Raw genomic sequence first — 20,767 nt, 5'->3', positions numbered from 1 at the left:
AATGGTATGTGTCTACCATGAGTTCATATTCATATTTCACCAGGAAATCAAAGAGACGGTTAATAAGAAAAATTGACTAAGGTTAATAGACTGCATATTTAACCAGCATGAATTAAAAATTTGTTATGAACATCACACCTTATAGTTGATAAATAATCTATTTTCGTTACTCACGGTTTTTGTGAGTATAAAAAAATTTTGTTGATTAATAAACAGTAGATAAAATGTTGAGTACAAATTATCGAGGTGATCACTATATTAACTTCAATAAAATGTTTAATATTATTGATGATCTGGAAAATCATATACCATGGGTAAATGATCTAACATTTAACACATAAAGAAGACAACAAAATGCAAATGTTATAAAAATATGTTTTGAAAAGTAAGAGAATTAAAACAATTACGTGTAACAAATTCAAAAGCATTTACTTTCCAAACACCAAGTATGTTAAAGACTTAGATATTGATATATTACCTTAGAATATAAAATACCAAATTATAAAACAAACCATAAATTCATACGATATATAAAAATCCAACACAAATCAAACCAAATTGGAAACATGAAGAAATTGTCTTAGAAAACAAAACACACTCATATTGAAAGAAAAAAAAAAGGTCTTCAAACGTTGCATTTATTTTGAACCACCAACATCCATCACATGTCAACCTTTGAGGTGCCAAACATCACTCCTTCATCAACATTCACCGGATTTGTTTCTGGCCTTTAGACACAATAACTTCAATATACGAACCTTGAGAAAACAATCATTCTTAAGCATATCCAACTCATTAAACATGGTTATTATTATTATTATTATTATTATTATTATTATTTTTTGTGTTGTTTGTAATAAAATAATAAGAATACAAACAAAGTATTAAATTGATAATAATTAAAATATATGAAAAATATCAATAATATGAATAAATGAAATAATTTGAGTAATACAAATGAACCTTACAAAGAAATACGAAATTGCGGAAGTTGATAGATGAAAAGGCGTGGTGCGAAAGTTCTTGTGTAAAACTGAAGTATGTGACAAAAATAGGAAAGTTGACACCTATAGTTAATCTAATTAATATTGTTATTAATGGTCAAACGGTTTTTAACGTAAAAATGATTTCATAAAGATACAATAAATGTTATTCATCCAATGTGGTGTAGTGATAGGAAGCTTGGTTTCTCAATGAAGACTCAAGTTCAATTCCCACTTACAACACTTTGGAGGGATATTGGTGGCTCAATGAAGGAAGAATGATTCTTTGTGATTTTCAGTTCGATCCTGAGGGCATCTGGGTTTTACTACCAGTGGGCCTTCGGGCGGTGGGTTTTCCCCGGAACTGGAGATAACTTAGAGGCGCTTAAGGGCTCCGTACGGCTGGATTGGGCTAGCTGGCGGTGGCCTTTTGCCAATGGGTCACCCCGTACAAAGTACCCAGGCATTCTATGCTTGTTGGCCGTTCAAAAAAAAAGATGCAATAAAAATAGGAGAGTTAAGACCTATAATTTATGTAATTATTATTGTTATTAATTGTCAAACATTTTTTTTTTAAATTTAAAGGGTCTAGAGAATTCAATTATGTTATGTTGAATGCAATTTATTTTTGAATTATTTTATTATCAACAAATTCTAATAATGCATTGTAAATATGGAAGTTAATCAAATGGACCAATAGAAAACAAGCCAAACATATTATTTTAATAGTATATATAGATTTTTTTTAATTTAAAGGGTCTAGAGAATTCAATTATGTTATGTTGAATGGAATTTATTTTTTAATTATTTTATTATTAACAAATTCTAATAATGCATTGTAAATATGGAAGTTAATCAAATATACCAATAGAAAACAAGCCAACCATATTATTTTAATAGTATATATAGATATAGATATAGATTTTAAATGTTTAAAAATAAATGAAAAGGTGTTAATGACAACATTAAAAACTCTCTCTTTTCAATTAATACAACTAATAAATACATTAATTTCTCTTTTCAGTTGATATAAATAATCAAACTAAAATATTTAAAAAACTATAAATTATTCATCTAATTTTGTAAAATTTTGTCTTCTCTCTTGATTTTTTATTCTACACAAATACAATTTATTCATACACTATAATTTCTTTTAACCCAATATATCTATATCCATCAACATGTGATTTTATTCATAGCCATCAATAAATATTTTTTCCCAATTAATATATTTACATAAATTAACACATACTTACAATGTGATAAATAATACAAAATGAATATCCTACACATGCTTGTATTATAATATAACAAAAAATATTCAACCTACAATCCTACACAAAAAAATATAACCTACACTTGTTCTAAGCATAAGAAAACATATAACCTACAAAACAACATGCAACTTACACACACACATATATATATAAGCTACACGGAAAATACATATATCCTACGCATGTATACTTTAAATATCAATAAAAATATACAGCCTACATAAAAACATAAACCTACACTTGTATTTTAGTATCAACAATTATATATAACCGACACGAAACTGCACAAAACCTACATATGTGTATTTAATATTAACAAAAACATTTGGATATTGTATTTTAAAGTACACATGTGTAGGTGGTATATATTTTGTAGAGCTTATATATACTTGTTGATGCTGACGTTCATACGTATGTTAGATATTTATGTGTGCATTATATGTTTTGTTATGTAAAAACACAAGTGTATGTTATGTGTTTTTGCATAGGTTGTATATTTTTGCTAAAATTTAACGTCCATAGTAGGATGCATATATTTTTGTGTAGTTTATATAATTGTTGATGTTGATATTCATATGTAGATTGCATGTCTTTTTATATGTTATACGTGTTTTGTGCTTAAAACTAGTATAGGTTTTATGATTTATGTAACTCATATATCGTATTTTTGATATTTAATGGACGCATGCGTATGATATATATTTTTTTGTATTATTCATCATAATGGTTTTTATAGTTATGTCAACTGAGAAAAAAAAAATACATACTGATGACTATTAAAAAAAAGTTACTTATTATATTGAGTTGGAAAAGTTGTTTATAAATATAAAAAATTATAGTGTGTGATTAAATTGTATCTGTGTAGAATAAAAATCAAGAGAGAAGAGAATCTAACTATATATTAAAGCAACATGATTTTTTCATATGACATCATTGTAAGACTTCCACATAAGATGCCACATAGATGCCATGTGAGCAGTTTCTTATTTTATCATCTTTTATTCCAAACACAACATGGAGCATGAACCCGCTTAGTTATGTTATAACCCATGACCTGGTTTCTCTTCGAATACAATCATCTTCATATGAATATAACATTTTGTAAAATTTTAAAAAATAAATTATTGTGTGATATAAGTCTCGAATCCAAGACCTCATGTTTCAAACTAAAGATACTTACCAACACCACTTAAGTAGTTATTGTGCTGAATTTCTTGACTTCTAAATGATATATTGTTAATTCACTTATAATTAATGTATTACATATAACAATTTTTAATTTTTATTATATTTTTCAACCGTGTGAAACACAGGCTCCAACCTAGTTAAATTATAAAATAGATAATTCTTTATACCTTTTTAAATATATTAATTTGATTACTTATGTTAATGATAAATTAATGGTTTACTGGTTGTATTAAATGAAAAGAGAAGATTTTTAATATTGCCATTAAAACTTTGTTATTTATTTTAAACATTTAAAACTATAATAATAAAATAGTGGTCGACATTGATTTCTCGCACTTCTCGCATTAAGAACTTTGAGAACCATTTTGAACCACTAAAAAAAACCTCTAAACAATATTTAAAAATTTATAAATAAAAAAACAAAAATGTTGAAAAAGTAAAAAAAAAAACCCAAAATTCTTATCTTTCATTCCAGTTTCATAAAAAAAATAATAATTCGTATTATACCTATACACATGTGTATGATTTCATTTACTATCTAGTTACGCAATGTACATATATGTACATTATCATTCACCTTAAATTATACATATATGTATAATAAACATGTGTGTACATATATGCACATATTATACGTATATGTATATGTATAATTTAGCTAAACCGAGAATTTTTTTATGAAACCGGGATGATAAATAAGAATTTTGCTTTTTTTACTTTTTTTATTTTTATGTTTTTTTTTGTTTCATGATTTTTTTTTTATTTTTGGGTTTTTTGTGGTTCAAAATGGTTCTCAATTCCCAAAAAGTTCTCACATGATCATGATCTTATATATATATGCAAACAATTACGTTTATACTATAGGATTAAGTTATTCTACAAATGCCAACAAAAATGAAAGTGTGATAAACAATAATTAATTGATATGTGTTAAGTGTGGATTAAAAGAAAAATGGTATAAAAGTAATAGTATGCATTTATACTCTCAACATGCAAGTCCCATGTTAATTCTCATCGTTTTAAAATGTCTATAACTTTTTCATATGATAATTTTTTTTAAATCACCATAATAACAAGCGTTTTTCTATCTTTAATATGAGAATTAATTCGTTATATAAAAATTAAAACAAAAATTACGTCATTGTGTCTTTCTTCATTATTGTGTGTTTCTTTCTGTTTGTCATTGTGTCTTTCAACTCATCATTGTGTTTTTTTTAATACTAATAACAACGTTGTGTAATAATAATATGTAAATATAATGATAAAATAACAACAAATTATCTAATACCTAAAACACAATTACACAATAACCTGAAACGTAAAGCGCATGATGAATATATATAACACAGTGACCTGAAACGTAAGACACAATGGTGAATGCATATAACACAATGACCTGAAACGTAAAACACAATGTAAAGTACATATTACACAATAACCTAAAACGTAAAACATGATGGTGAATACATATAATACAATGACCTTAATCGTAAAACACAATAAAGACTACATATTACACAATGACATGAACGCAATACTATTTTTCTCAATTTAAGTGAATGCTACATGTCAATTCCAAACAAAAGACAATTAGCGTACTACACAATGACTAAAATACAATGATAAGTATAAAGACAAATGTTGAGCATAAAGACACAATATCGAACAAAAAAACAAAATGACGTAATCTTTATTTTAATTTTTATCTTTAATATGAGTAACAATTAAAAAGCATAATGACCAAAATCTATAGCACAATGCATAGAAAAACCCAATTAAAAAAAACAATGAACAACCAAATAATAAGATATAAAAAAAACCCACTAACTTTTTTTTTTAAAATTTTTATGTAACAATATGATACTCATATTAAAATAAAAAAACACTTGTTATTATGGTGATTTTTTTAAAAGAATGTTATATGAAAAAGTTATTGACGTTTTAAAATAATAAGTGAATTGACATGTGTCTTACATGTGGAAAGAGAAAGTCATCATAAGTAGGTTATTACCTTAATGTTTTTCTCATCAATTTTTATTCTTAAATTAATCTTCACAATCCATATCTAATATCAATGAATCAGATTGCTTCTCACCTTTTTATTTTTGTTGTACTTTGAATTCTAACTTTACCCTTATCATATAAACCTCGATGTCTTTTAAATTTTAGTATAAAATAAAGAACCGGTTTCTTAACATAAAAAGGTATATATTCTATAAAGTTAAAAAATAAAAAGGTCAAATTGGCCAACAGCGAATCCTTTATGTTGACTCAAACACGCCAGTTTAGCTGAACATATATTTTCTTTTATATTCAACCCAAAACTGGCAGACAATGCATGAGTTAATTTTTTATAACTTTTTATGCAATGGTGAGTTAACTACCTAACCCCAACACTACTCAGTTTTTTTTACTGTAGTTTAGTGGTAAGAAGTTTGGGTTTCTCAATGAAGACCCAAATTCAATTCTTACTTACAACATTTTGAAGGGGCAAGGATGGCTCAATGAAGAAAGACTGGGATCTTTGTGATCTCTAGTTTGATCCTGAGGGCATCCAGGTTTTACCACCAGTGGATCTTCGGGCGGATGGGTTTTCCCCAGAACTGGAGATAACTTGGAGACGTTTAAGGGCTTCATACAGCTAGGTTGGGCCAGCTGGTGGTCGCCTTTAGCCATTAGGTCACTCCATACAAAATACCTAAGCATTCTATGTTTATTAACGGTTAAAAAAAAGAAAAAAAGAAAAAAAAACTACTCCAACTATAAGTTGGAATAATATACACCCTATTATCATTTCTAAGCCTTTCATAAATTTACACAATTTTTTCTATATAAATAAATTTATACATATATATACCAAAAGAACAGAACTACATCAATATTTTTATTATTCACCTAAACTTAAATAAAATTTTTGTATATTTTACTTTTTTATTGTTTAACTAAATAACTTTTGAAATGCTACACTTATATTCTATTTAACAATAATATTTAACAAACTATATTTTAAAGCGCTACATTTAGATAGGTTACGCTTTCATCTTTTTTTTATACGAGAACGTTTTTTAACAGTCGAAAATACCTTTATGACGTGAGTTAATTCTACCTACGCTTGAGTAGTTTAAACTAAACTTAAACTAAAAACTCTCACATTCGTATCATGTCATGTTTTAAGAAAAAAAACATTAATAAATAGTCTATTGAATGATATCATTTATAGATGAAATTATAATACATTAATTTTTAATATATTTAATACATATAAGTATGTAAATTCTAGGTATGCATTTGGTTAGTTAAAAAAAAATTAATGTGTCAAATAATGAAATACCTGATTGTGTGTTATGCATACATATGCAATAATACAACACTAACTAGCATTAAACGCCCGAATAACTACTTTAAAGTATTTTATGATAGTTGATTTTTTTAACTTATTGTTGAATTGCATTGCATTTTGTATTGTATCATATCGTATAGTACAGGGCCGGCTTCAAGAAAGCAAAAAAAAATCTTGAGTTGAAGGGGAAATTTTTTTTTGAGACTTTACGTAAAAGGAGTATTTTGTTAGATTTAAACAATATAATTTTGATATGGGCTTACTTGGTTATAATTTAGGTTGCGTAAAAAAACTTTTATATAAAAATAGGAGTAAACATGTCTCAAATGACTAGAACACATAATCTTTTGGTTAAGAGTAATACTCCTTTGTCACTAGACCAAGTTAGTGATTATGTAATTGAGTTTAAATACTAAATATACATATTGTTTTAATAAAAATACATAAGGTTTTAAAGAAAAATCGGGCCTAGCTGGGCGTCTGGCCTGTGGCCGTCGACCACCCAGCCCCCCTTAGGGCCGGCATGGTATAGTATAGTATCATATCGTATTGGATTGCGTAGCACGCAATTGTATTTTGCTATATTATATGATATATTGTTTTATACCAAGTTATATTATATTGTAATAACTTTCATGCTTACTATTTATCCTCTCATATTTCAAATGTTGTTATTGTAGTACATTGATCTTTTTTTTTTTCTTTTTTGAACGGCCAGTTTAGATCACTAACGGGTCACATATAAGAGTAAACATGTCTCAAATGAGAATAGAACACATAATCTTTTGGTTAAGAGTAATACTCCTTTGCTACTAGACCAAGTTAGTGATTATGTAATTGAGTTTAAACATTAAATATACATATTGTTTAATAAAAATACATAAGGTTTTAAAGAAAAATCAGGCCTAGCTGGACGTCTGGCCTGTGGCCGTCGACCACCCAGCCCCCCTTAGGGCCGGCATGGTATAGTATAGTATCATATCGTATTGGAATGCGTAGCACGGAATTGTATTTTGCTATATTATATTATATATTGTTTTATACCAAGTTATATTATATTGTAATAACTTTCATGTTTACTATTTATCCCCTCATATTTCAAATGTTGTTATTCTAGTACATTGATCTTTTTTTTTTCTTTTTTGAACGGCTAGTTTAGATCACTAACGGGCCACTGACCTACCCTATCATATACGCTTCACCATCGGGAGGAACCCTATATATAGGTGAGAAAGCCCTCAGCCCAACTTTAGCCCCCCTAATTTTTGTCTCAAGACCCCCCCCCCCTCCCCTAAATTGAAGTCTTTATGTGGCTCTCCCTAATCACTGAGGCTACATATCATTGACCAGTACATTTGTTCTCTATAAATTACCCACCATGCATCTTTTTAACGAGAACATTTTTTACTTCCTTGGACTCAAGCTCAAACTCCGTTAAAATAAACGAGTCGTGCTTGTGCTCTCTTAAGCTAAATGAGAAAGAGCATGGCTTGTTTAACTCAACCGTGAAATTAACAATATAATGTATGCCGAACATGATAGTAAAATTTGTAGTAAAAAAAAAACAACTAATGCAATAAGTACTGAGTAAAAAATTTGTTATTTAAAGTTACATGATCTGTGAAGTACAAAAACATACCAAAACTAGATCCAATAAAAGCGTTTACAAATAAAATAAGCGTGAAATATATGTTCAAATTTTGAAACAAAAATTGTGTTTAAAGATTTGAAGTACTTTAGCTTAATTGTACCACCATGAATGTTTAACATAATATCATGCGTATCTTGCATCACACCAAAGTTCTATATTTAGTCGTGTAACTTATGCTTAAAGCAACAAAACTTTACACAGATATAAGCCGTTAGTAAATGCCACTGACAAACATATCTATACCGACATTGTAAATGTCACGAGTTCCCAAATGTACGAAGTAAAAGCCAATATCCGCTTATCAACAAAACAATTAAACGAGAACAAGTTTCTTGTTTTGCTGTACACACGATATAAGTCGTTAGTAAATGCCGCCGACAAAAAAAATCTATACTCGGATCATAAACGTCATGAGTTTCTAAAGAGTAAACTGCGGGTTTTATCCCAGTGGTTTGTCCAAATCTGCGGTTTTAATCCAATAGTTTCAAACTTGTGATTTTCGTTCCTATGGTTTCATTTCACTTGGAATTAAACATGAATTCACTAATCTAGTTATATCTGGTCATTAAACCCATCAGCGTGTTCTTCACGTGAAGGGCAGTTTTGTCCTTTTTCTCCCCAAATAAACCCCTGTCCTAATTCGCAAGCCCCTTCACGTGAGGAGCTGCCTCTCACGTGAAGGGCACACTGATGGACTACCAGACTTAATAGGATTAATGAATTCGGGTTTAATTGCAAGTGAAATGAAATCACAGGGACAAAATCGCAAATTTGAAACTATTGAATTAAAACCGCAGATTTGGACAAACCATAGGAACGAAAATCGCAGTTCACTCATTCCTAAATGTACAAACGTAAACACTAATATCCGCTTAGTGATAAAACCATTTAAACGAAAACATGGTTGTTGTTTATTGAACACGCATTCCTTAACACTGCCTTCTTGAGTTTTTTATTTAAGAGTTTAGAAAAGAAAAGAAAAGTTAAGAAAATTTTTTTCTTGTTTCATTCTTGAGTTTTTTATTAAAAGAAAAGAAAGAGAATGAAAAGAAAAGATAGGCTTTTTTTCCTCCAAAACTTTCCTGCCAAATATGGTCGGATTGTGAAGGAAATGTTTATTTATTACTAATTTACCCATTTTTCCTTCCTATTTAACTCAAGAATGAGGGCATAATTATAAAGTTACAATTTTTTTTCTTATCTTTTCTTTCCTATCTAACTCAAGAATGTAATTAACATTTTCTTTTCTTTTCTTTTCTTTTCTTTTATTTTAACTTGAGAATGTCTTTTAAGTATATAATTTCTTTTCTTTTCTTCCCTTGTCTAATCTTATTATTTCTTTTCCTTGTATTTTAAACCCGATGCCGTGTAAAACTCTACACATACATAAGCCGCCAATAAATGCCACGACAAAATTAACCACACAAAAACAACATATAACCACACATCATTTAAAATTGATTATGTATTGAAAACCACCCGCTTTCAACCCTTAAAAATGTTGGGGATTTCAATATAGCAACCTGTATTATTTAGAGAGTCGTGTGATAACTTTCAGATTAAAAGTTATTTTGGTGGTTCTCCGAAACACTTTAATCGGATGAAACTCTAAATTGAGACAAGAATTTCGTATGGAATTTTTGTGAGGAAGATGAACCAGAGCGTCTGTCGATCAATCCAATAACGTATATATCACCAGGGCAGTTGTATTCAAGATAACTGCTTCAAGCAGTTATCTATTCAAATTTTAAAATTTATTAATAAATAACTTCAAATAATACTCATGATTATGTGTAACATAATCATAAAATTCATTTTTAATGAAGCGTTATTAACCCTAACCAGGGGCGCTGCCCCTTGGACTCTGCTAGGGGCTGTCGCCCCTGGAACCCCGTAACCGGGGGCGCTGCCCCCGGATTCCCGTTCGTTAGGGGCTTCGCCCCTAACATCACAGTAAACTAAAGCAAGTGTGTACTCCACACATCCCCGAACTTGCTTAATGTTTATTATGATTAAATTGATCAACCAGTTAATCCAATTACACTAAAATACTAACAAAAAAAAAAAGTGAATTTGAAATATTATTTCAATTGAATAAATGGAATTATACTAATTAATTAAAAATTAAATATTATAATGAACATTAAATTCTTTTTATCATCACAATACATATATATACGTATAATATATAGTCCATGTATCCTTCTACCCTAAGACCAAATCTTCTTTCTCCTCTACATAAGCCGTACTCTTTGCTCATAATTTCACACACACACACACACACTCCCTCTACATCTAGAGAGAGAGAGAGAGAGATAGGGAGAACAAATTGTGTGTGATTTATCTATTACATGCATACATTCTTTAATTCTTTTTCAAAAACCAAATAAAGTTTTAAACTTTTGTTTGTTTGTTCTTGAAATGGCACCCAATTTTAATTCTGAGGCATCAAGTTTACTGTGTGAAGAAGAAAATGATTGCATTTCTTATGAAAGTGGTGATGATGATGATTTCATGAGTTTTGATCATGACATCAATCAAAGTGATAATGAAAACAATAACTTGATTATGAATCTTGAAACAGAGCACTATGTTCTTGACCTGCATTTGCAAAATGACCCAAAATTGGATGTGTTGATCACTAAAGAATCTGAACAATTTGTGGGTGTTGTTGATTATTTGGATAAGTTGAAGAATCAAAACTTGTTTTTGGTTGCAAGACAAGAGGCTGTTGATTGGATTTCAAAGGTTTGATCTTTGTTTTTCAAGATTTTTAAAAAATGATGATTCCTATGATTTTGGATTGATCTGTTTAATTTACCATAAACAAATTATCAAAATAATTAAAAATTTTAATCTTTGTGAGTTATTTATTGATTTCTTTTTTAATTCAGGTTCATGCTCAATTCAATTTTGGACCATTATGTGCATATCTATCTGTAAACTATTTGGACAGATTTCTTGCTGTCTATGAATTACCTGTAAGTGGTTAATTATGATTAAAATGCTTAATAATTTATATTAATTTTTCAATGATTGTAAAGTAGTTAATCATGATTAAATGCTCAATTTATATTAATTTTGTAACAAGCCAATTTGCTTTTTTAATTAATATTGTTTAATAAACAGAAGGATGAATCATGGATGATGCAATTGGTGGCTGTAACCTGTGTGTCACTTGCAGCAAAAATGGAAGAGACTGAAATACCCCTGATTTGGATTTGCAGGTACAAAATTCTTGTACATATATTTTTGGTAAAATGGTGTATAATGTTGACTGATTTTAAACTTTAATGAAATCAAGATTTGTAATTTGATATGATTTTGACCTTTTCACATTGGTCAAGCTAAAAAGTTTGATTGGGTGCTTTCTTTTTTGGTGACATAATGTAAATGTTTGTTTTTTGAGTTAAATGAAATCAAGATTTGTAATTTGATATGATTTTTGACTTTTTTCACATGGGTCAAACTATAAAGTTTTGATTGGTTATTTGTAGGCTTGTGAATCAAGATTTGTGTTTGAAGCAAAAACTATAAAAAGAATGGAATTGATTGTTTTGAGCAAATTGGAATGGAGAATGCAATCAATTACTCCATTTTCTTTCATTGATTCATTCATCGGAAGGTTAATAATAGTGGTCAAAGTCAAACCAATTCAAGATCTCTGATCTTGAAGTCAACCCAACTGATTTTCTTTCTGATTAAAGGTAAAAGATTAAAACTTTGTATAGAATTAGTTTAATATTAGCAAGATTGAGTTTCTTGATCAAAAAAGGGTAAAATGGTAATTTTACAATGCAGGGGTTGACTTCTTGGATTTTAAACCATCTGAGATAGCAGCAGCAGTGGCTATGTTTGTAGTTGGAATTGAAGTTGAAACGACTGAAAATTCTGCACTTTTTGAGCATGCAAATAAGGTAGTACATTGTGCATGTTTGGTTGTACATTTGATTAAATTTTTCCAAAAAATGATGAATTTTGATGATATGTGGTATGGGATTTTGCAGGAGAGAGTTCTTAAATGTATGGAAGTTATTAGTAGGGGTTGTACCGTGAGCTTTGGGAGTGGTACCTTAACATCATGGCCTGAAAGTCCAATTGGTGTGCTTGAGGCTGCAATTTTGAGCCAAAAAACTGATGATAAAAGGAGGCTTAATAACATTAGCCTGTGAAAAAATAAATGGAAAATAAATCTCAGGGGATTATTTTTGAATTGTATGTAGAGTTGATTGGTATGGCTGTAAAATGCCAATACTACCCCTAAAAAACAACATATACAGGAGAATAAATTACCAATGGTAGGCATAAAAAAGGAGTCATGGGTTCTTTTGTTGTTTTATTCATAGAAGTATAGAACTATGAAGAAAGATGTGAAAATAGATACACACATCAAATTTTGCTTGTTTATTTAATAGAGTGTTGTTTAGTTAAAAAAAGAAAAGAAAAGAAGCACAGTTGACCATCACAAACACATTAGGGAACTGCAAATTACCACCTTATGAATGCTGAGTTTTTTCCCAAACTAGTGTCGGTAGAAAAACTATTTACTATAATGGTATTCCCTAATAAGTATTTACCAATATAGTGTTTTTATTTATTTTTCTTTTATATATACACATTAATTAATTTTATTAGTGTTGTATTCTTTTCTTTTTTTAATTTTGAAGCCGCTCTCATTAACGTATCCATTATAAGTTTTTTCTTTTTTTGTTTTTTTTCCTACCAAGTGATTATAACTCTTTATTTTTATTTTTTTTTTAATTTTAATAATCCATGTCAACTATAAGAATCAACCAATATAATTTAAAAAAAAAATAGAAAACATAAAAGACTAACCGAACATCAAAACTTGACCCGCTAGGCCGCTATCGATCTCAATATCAAATATAAACAAAATAAAGATGTAAACTACGTCGAATTAATACAACCTCTTAATACCAAATAAAATAAAAATGTCAAACAAAGTCAAGTTATCTTTTTTTTTGTCCTTTATATAAGTTTTATATATAATTCTTACAAAAAATATTAATGAGCTATCTTGAGCTTTCAGCATGTAGAGTTCGAGCTTGACTTTTCAACTTATATTGGTTAAAGAGATAATATGAGAAGAAAATACCGAACCAATAAATTCGTTATGGTATTCATTACCCAGTTTTGTTCAAATTTCATATTGATATTTTCAATACCGGTATTGTACTGATCTGATCCCTAATTGTATACAAATATAATTATATTTATTGTTTTTTTTACCTTGTTATGTGAATTTCTAATTTTGATAGTCTTTGATACTAATAATAATAATATATAATATGACAACTAATATTCGAGATTGTGAGGCCTGCAAACTTAAAAAAAACCATGTTTTTTAATAAAAGAAAAAGATACAGATTATTTAATATTTTATTTAAAAGTATTAAAACTAGTTTGTTTTAATAAAGTTAAATGACATTTTAGGATATTAGGAATGAGAAAATCAAGTTTTTATTTAAAAACACTAATTTGGTAAATACTTTTGTGAGGACACTATTTTAGGAAATATTTTTCCCCTCAACACTCTTTTAGAAAAAAATTCTACATATCTATGAATATATGCATTATTCAGACAAAAAATTATTTGATAAATCAATTTTATTTAATGAAGTACCAGAACAGCATAAACACATGCATTATTTATATGCCATGTAAGAAGGTTATGTTTAGAGCATTCTCATCCCACTCCCTATCTCCAAAACAAAAATTACTATAAAACTCACTTTATTTTCTCTCTCTATTTCAATTAAATAATACTTTTTATACATTTTATCATTACCTTTTCTCTTTCCTTCACTCACAACCACTTTCAAAATATATTAAAAAATTATGGGGGATGAACAGTAACTTTTCAAATATACAGAAAAATCATAACTTTTTCTAAAATATAAAAACTCTTCACTCACAACACCCTGAATCACTCTTTAAATTATAAAAACACCTCTCACATAATATAAGGGGTTGGATGAGAATGCTCTAAGTGCTTGTTCAAACTGACCTCCATTTTTTGGTTTTTACATTGGGCCGGAGCGTCGGACCATTGGACAAAAGCCAATCCGATCCAAAGACAAAAGACACGGAAATATGCTTTAAGCATGTCATGACACATTCATGCCTGGCAAAAGGGCAAAACTGTTTGAATTCGCGCTTGCTATAACATCTTCCTCAATTACTACTTGACATAAACGATTAAGTTAAACGAAGAGTGCACTTGCTACGATACTTACCATAAATACACTAATCGATAGTTAGGTTTGGAAAATGTTACAATTATATCTTATTATGTAATTATTTCCAAATTGTTTCGTTTTACGTAATCTTCACAACTATTTAAACAAATAGATTTAGATACAAAATACCTATTTCTGAAATCTATATATCTATTAAAATAATAGATTATGTCATCTTTTGATTGGTTGATTTTACTATTTCATAAATTAACTTATAATTTCTTTGCCATAAAATAATTCAAAATAAAATAAAATATTAAATGCACGGATCATTAATAACAACCATTTTTATTTTTTCTTTTTCACATTTTGTAACTCTTAGTCGATGTTCGTCAGAAAATCAATGTTCGCCATAAACCAATCGCTTCCGCATGCTCTCACGAAGAACGATCTACTCTCTGTTTCTCGGGTCTCATTTGATCTCGTCGTCAGGTTATATTTCTCCATTATCCCAAAACCCCTAAACATTCCATCAATTCTTGATATACATGATCAATCGATTTAGTTTTTACTCGACATGCAAATCAGTTAATTTATTTTTTTACACGAAGTACATGATCTATTGTTTGTTAATCTAATTTTTTTAATTTGTTGATGCAGGATTTTGATTTTGATCTTGTGTTCATTGTCTGACAATTATGGTAAGGATTGATTTTTATTCGTTTATTAGGTTTTGTTAATTATCTAACTTTACAATGGTATTTGTTTCAATGCTAATTGATTAGGGTATTTGGATACTTGCAGTAAATTAAATATCAACACCACTGATCTAACAACTTTTTGTTTAATTTTTTATATTTTATTTGCCAAGTTCTAATTTTATATATTTTATGCTCATATAATGTTTCAGCATTAACAATTATGTATTTTTCATATCACAGTTCTTGCTTCCATTATGAAACCATAGGCGGCGGCGTTTATTTGTGTTGACATGCATTTTCTTTGTTTCGATGATACAAGGTTAAGGTTTGTCTTAGTTCTTAGATTCGATACTTTAAATTTCAGTGTTCATCTGCTTGATATGTTCATAATCCAGTGTAGTCTTTTAGTTTAGGCAACAACAAATTTGTTTTTGTAGTATTTTTGCTTGATTCGGTTTACTGGGCATCTGCAATTTCGATTTTTTATTTTTTGGTAGTATTTTTACATATAAATCCAAGTTTATGAAATCAGGTACATGATGATCCACTTGATGATTTCTATTAATTGATTTAGGGTTTAGTTTATTTTATCTTTGATTGTGTGTGTTCTTGCCAAAATTATTGCTCTACATGTAATACATTAAATTTGCTTTATTGATTTTTATATTTGTGAATTATTATGCAGGTCAGACCTTTGGTCGAACCAACATGAACGATCAATTGCGAATTTTTATATTTGTGAATTATTATGCAGGTAAGGAATGTTTGTAGTTTTTTAGAAGCTGTAATTATTTTGTCTGTTTTGTATCGCTATCTATTTTCATATAAACTACCAAAACCATCTAGAAGAGTTTTATGTCATTATGAACTTCACTAATCTGGGAATTTTGGGTGATGGTGCATTTTTTCGACGTTATTATGAGGTTAGCACACCAATTAAGCTTTTTAAATGACCAGTTTCAGAACTAATAATAGTTCTTATATGATATGATTTTAAATTTGTTCATTGTTTTTAAAATATTGTTTTTATCAGCCGAGAAAGGTTGACCATATAAGTCTTAAATTAAATATGCAATCATCCTGGCTAGAGGTTAATGTATCAAAGATTTTATTTTTAGTTTTTATAAAAATTGAAAAGAAAAGAATGAACATTGAATATTATATGATTCTCTGTTTTTTGTTCACAGTTTGAAGTGCAACTGCTTGAGTTGCAGTTGACATTGATAAGCAACATAAGATTCTTTTAGAGATGCTGCCTGCTGACCATGCTAAGATTATTTATTGCATTGATAAGTTGGCCCTTCTATGTGCTTACAAGGTTCCTATTTGTTTGTTTTTGGGAATTAGGTTTAATTATTATGTGATTACATCATATGTGATTTGTTGTTTTGTAGGTTGTTAAAATTTGTTTAGCGTACACCCGGAAAGCTATAGAAAAAAAGTGGTTTCTTTGTGGAAGGCCATAAAAAAGTGGTTTCGGTGATTCAAAGTAGTTTTGGTCAGCTATCAAAGGCACCAATGCTCTGGTCTTAAATATGAGCCGCTAAAATAAGTTTTTCTCTATTGTAATGGGTGGTTTTAAAGACAAGATAAACATATGGGTATCAAAAACTACAAATATTGTGAATTAATCGACTTTTCCACTGGGAAAAATTGTTCAAGATAATAATCCCACGATTAAAAATGCATATGAGATTGATGACCGAGCACACTATTACGGGAACACTAATGAAGTTCTTAAATTGATTTCAGCAGTTAAAATTGCATGTTAATTAAAGAAAAATGTGATTTTTATAAGTCATATATGGAACTTGAAAATGCAGGATTGGTTTGACTGAAAAGAAATGTAGATGATATTTAAAGGCCGTGTCCCTGAAAATGTGTCTAATGATGTTCGTTATTTGGTGGAGTATTGCTGCTTTAGGTTTCTGTGTGGAGTTAGTTATGAAATTCATCATTTCCTTAAGGTTTGTAGATGTCAGTATACATTTTTATAATTGATATGCAATTGTAAATCACAAGAATGATTGGTGCTCATATTGAATCTATCATATGCATCATAAATATATAAAAACTTTTTGTTATATATATGTTAATCTTGGATTTTTGAGGTCAAAAGAAAGGCTTCGGTCAACAAAAAGCTTTCTTTTACATTATTTCTTTTGTATAATTTGATTGTTTGACTAATTTAGTTAGAAAATTGATGACTATGGATTTTGGGCGATTGAATCAAGCTTTTTAAAGGCTAATATATGTGACCTTGCTTGCGTGGGAGCATCCATACACCTACGAAAAGATTCTTTGCTTGAGTTCACTGATAAAGTTTCAGTTCAGGTTAATTGGTTTTTAATAATCCCTATTGACTGGAATTGACCGACAATAATCCCTATTCATTTTATCACCACTGGTGGTCCCAAATTTAAAAAAGTTGGCCCCCAATGGTCCGCCGTTAAAAATGACTTAACGGCGTTATACTTTTTTCGAATTCAATTATGTTATGTTGAATGGAATGTATTTTTGAATTATTTTATTATTAACAAATTCTAATAATGCATTGTAAATATGGAAGTTAATCAAATATACCAATAGAAAACAAGCCAACCATATTATTTTAATAGTATATATAGATATAGATATAGATTTTAAATGTTTAAAAATAAATGAAAAGGTGTTAATGACAACATTAAAAACTCTCTCTTTTCAATTAATACAACTAATAAATACATTAATTTCTCTTTTTAGTTGATATAAATAATCAAACTAAAATATTTAAAAAACTATAAATTATTCATCTAATTTTGTAAAATTTTTGTCTTTTCTCTTGATTTTTTATTCTACACAAATACAATTTATTCATACACCATAATTTCTTTTAACCCAATATATCTATATCCATCAACATGTGATTTTATTCATAGCCATCAATAAATATTTTTTCCCAATTAATATATTTACATAAATTAACACATACTTACAATGTGATAAATAATACAAAATGAATATCCTACACATGCTTGTATTATAATATAACAAAAAATATTCAACCTACAATCCTACACAAAAAAATATAACCTACACTTGTTCTAAGCATAAGAAAACATATAATCTACAAAACAACATGCAACTTACACACACACACATATATATATAAGCTACACGGAAAATACATATATCCTACGCATGTATACTTTAAATATCAATAAAAATATACAGCCTACATAAAAACATAAACCTACACTTGTATTTTAGTATCAACAATTATATATAACCGACACGAAACTGCACAAAACCTACATATGTGTATTTAATATTAACAAAAACATTTGGATATTGTATTTTAAAGTACACATGTGTAGGTGGTATATATTTTGTAGAGCTTATATATACTTGTTGATGCTGACGTTCATACGTATGTTAGATATTTATGTGTGCATTATATGTTTTGTTATGTAAAAACACAAGTGTATGTTATGTGTTTTTGCATAGGTTGTATATTTTTGCTAAAATTTAACGTCCATAGTAGGATGCATATATTTTTGTGTAGTTTATATAATTGTTGATGTTGATATTCATATGTAGATTGCATGTCTTTTTATATGTTATACGTGTTTTGTGCTTAAAACTAGTATATGTTTTATGATTTATGTAACTCATATATCGTATTTTTGATATTTAATGGACGCATGCGTATGATATATATTTTTTGTATTATTCATCATAATGGTTTTTATAGTTATGTCAACTGAGAAAAAAAATACATACTGATGACTATTAAAAAAAGTTACTTATTATATTGAGTTGGAAAAGTTGTTTATAAATATAAAAAATTATAGTGTGTGATTAAATTGTATCTGTGTAGAATAAAAATCAAGAGAGAAGAGAATCTAACTATATATTAAAGCAACATGATTTTTTCATATGGCATCATTGTAGGACTTCCACATAAGATGCCACATAGATGCCATGTGAGCAGTTTCTTATTTTATCATCTTTTCTTCCAAACACAACATGGAGCATGAACCCGCTTAGTTATGTTATAACCCATGACCTGGTTTCTCTTCGAATACAATCATCTTCATATGAAGATAACATTTTGTAAAATTTTAAAAAATAAATTATTGTGTGATATAAGTCTCGAACCCAAGACCTCATGTTTCAAACTAAAGATACTTACCAACACCACTTAAGTAGTTATTGTGCTGAATTTCTTGACTTCTAAATGATATATTGTTAATTCACTTATAATTAATGTATTACATATAACAATTTTTAATTTTTATTATATTTTTCAACCGCGTGAAACACAGGCTCCAACCTAGTTAAATTATAAAATAGATAATTCTTTATACCTTTTTAAATATATTAATTTGATTACTTATGTTAATGATGAATTAATGGTTTACTGGTTGTATTAAATGAAAAGAGAAGATTTTTAATATTGCCATTAAAACTTTGTTATTTATTTTAAACATTTAAAACTATAATAATAAAATAGTGGTCGACATTGATTTCTCGCACTTCTCGCATTAAGAACTTTGAGAACCATTTTGAACCATTAAAAAAAACCTCTAAACAATATTTAAAAATTTATAAATAAAAAAACAAAAATGTTGAAAAAGTAAAAAAAAAACCCAAAATTCTTGTCTTTCATTCCAGTTTCATAAAAAAAATATTAATTCGTATTATACCTATACACATGTGTATGATTTCATTTACTATCTAGTTACGTAATGTACATATATGTACATTATCATTCACCTTAAATTATACATATATGTATAATAAACATGTGTGTACATATATGCACATATTATACGTATATGTATATGTATAATTTAGCTAAACCGAGAATTTTTTTATGAAACCGGGATGATAAATAAGAATTTTGCTTTTTTTACTTTTTTTATTTTTATGTTTTTTTTTGTTTCATGATTTTTTTTTATTTTTGGGTTTTTTGTGGTTCAAAATGGTTCTCAATTCCCAAAAAGTTCTCACATGATCATGATCTTATATATATATGCAAACAATTACGTTTATACTATAGGATTAAGTTATTCTACAAATGCCAACAAAAATGAAAGTGTGATAAACAATAATTAATTGATATGTGTCAAGTGTGGATTAAAAGAAAAATGGTATAAAAGTAATAGTATGCATTTATACTCTCAACATGCAAGTCCCATGTTAATTCTCATCGTTTTAAAATGTCTATAACTTTTTCATATGATAATTTTTTTTAAATCACCATAATAAGCGTTTTTCTATCTTTAATATGAGAATTAATTCGTTATATAATAATTAAAACAAAAATTACGTCATTGTGTCTTTCTTTATTATTGTGTGTTTCTTTCTGTTTGTCATTGTGTCTTTCAACTCATCATTGTGTTTTTTTTAATACTAATAACAACGTTGTGTAATAATAATATG

At 28.2% G+C, this 20,767-nt stretch overlaps 1 pseudogene; it reads left to right on the top strand.

The window, feature by feature from the left end:
• Window positions 1-10,860: 10,860 nt before the first annotated feature.
• Window positions 10,861-12,627, top strand: LOC143539249 (cyclin-D3-1-like; annotated as a pseudogene).
• The last annotated feature ends 8,140 nt before the right edge of the window (window positions 12,628-20,767 follow it).

This window comes from Bidens hawaiensis, unplaced genomic scaffold (assembly GCF_021521415.1).
Source record: "Bidens hawaiensis isolate Kalapana, Puna unplaced genomic scaffold, B.hawaiensis_p1.1 tig00011830_1, whole genome shotgun sequence".
NCBI lineage: Eukaryota > Viridiplantae > Streptophyta > Magnoliopsida > Asterales > Asteraceae > Bidens > Bidens hawaiensis.
Note: the sequence above shows the minus strand (reverse complement) of the source record. Positions and strands in the feature narration are given on the sequence as shown.